The sequence below is a fragment of the Haliaeetus leucocephalus genome, unplaced genomic scaffold (genome assembly GCF_000737465.1).
Source record: "Haliaeetus leucocephalus isolate CR32 unplaced genomic scaffold, Haliaeetus_leucocephalus-4.0 Scaffold175, whole genome shotgun sequence".
Lineage (NCBI taxonomy): Eukaryota > Metazoa > Chordata > Aves > Accipitriformes > Accipitridae > Haliaeetus > Haliaeetus leucocephalus.
The window spans coordinates 237,639-238,965 of NW_010972611.1; the positions used below are offsets into that span (position 1 = coordinate 237,639).

The 1,327-nt window shown below is 66.6% G+C and overlaps 1 protein-coding gene across 1 annotated transcript in view; it reads left to right on the top strand.

Moving 5' to 3' along the window:
* Positions 1 to 1,327, top strand: part of KRTCAP2 (keratinocyte associated protein 2) — a 25,593-nt gene that overhangs the window by 16,854 nt on the left and 7,412 nt on the right. The gene's annotated exons all lie outside the window — the stretch shown is intronic.

A 1,327-nucleotide genomic window follows, 5' to 3' on the forward strand; every position in this document is an offset into this window, starting at 1 on the left:
CAGGGCCCCGCAGGGTGTGGGGGGCACTGTGCGGGGCTGCTGCTGCATGGGGCTGGGCAGGGCTGTGCCTGCCCCCCCCCAGCCCTGGGCAGGGCCCACAGGAATCGAAACAGACACCCTACATCGAAACTAGACTAGGGCCTACAAAGAGCTGCCTGTTCACAGGGAGCCCAGCCTGGCCACCACAGCCCCACTAGCTCCGAACAGAGTTGGGGGGGGGGGGGTTCCCCAGGGTGGGGTCTGGCCCCACATGTGGCTCCTCCGCCTGCCATGCCACTCCCCAGGGCCCCACGGGATGTGGGTACCTGGGTGTGGGGGGGAGTCCAGCCCCTGTTACCCTCCCCAAGAGGATACCCCAGCAGCCCCCCCAGGCTGCACCGGTCACCCTTGGGAGCCCCCACTAATGCTATAGGTGTTTTCTCTAGGACCAGCAGGGAGATGGTCTCTGCTGGCAGCCAGTCCAGGAGCACCCCGATACCCCAGGACAGGGTGGCAGCAGCCACGTGGCTGGGCAGAGTGCGGGCAGGGACCAGACACGTCAGCACTGCGCTGGCTGCTCCGGACCCTTTCCTGGGCAGGTTTGGCCCCTGCTGGCCACAGACCGAAGGACAGCCCAGCCCCATGGCCTCGCTGCCAGGGCCAGCCCCACGGCCTCACCGATGGGCACCGCACCCCAGGGAGCAGCCAGCACCCCACAGGCCCCAGTGCCAGTGCTCCCCACAGGGCGGCTGCCCTCTGCCGTGGGGTGCCTCTGGAGGAGTCTGGCATTGCATTTTATTGTAGGAAACCATGAAAATACAGCAATTGTAACAGAACCCAGGAGAAACTACAGCAGCTCGGACGGATCCTGGCATGGGACCCCTGGCATGGGCCCCCCTGGTGGATGGCAGCCCTGTGTGGCTCCCGGCCTGGTTGGATCCCGACCCCGCGGCCCCAGCCCACGCTGGCTGCGTGTGGTTTGGCACCGAGCGGTGTAACGGGGGCCAAGCGTGTCCCTCCAGATCATGTGCAGGCAGGGGCATGGGCAAGGATGGCCGAGCACATGGCTCCCCTGGGGACAGGCCAGAGCAGCCAGCAGCACTCTGTGGCCCCAGGGGAGAGCAGTGGGCACCATGATCCCACAGCCTGAAAGCCCACGGGAGGGACCCAGTGGCAGCTGTGTCTGGCCATGGTGGCTGTACGTGGCCACAGTGCTGCAGCTGAGTGAGCCACATTGAAAATGAGCCATTTTTAAAAAAAGTCTTCACACCTCGTTCCAGCCCAGCCTACCCCCCCCCCCCCCTGCCTCCCACCCCCACCCTGTCCCCCCCCCCCGCCCCGGCCCCGG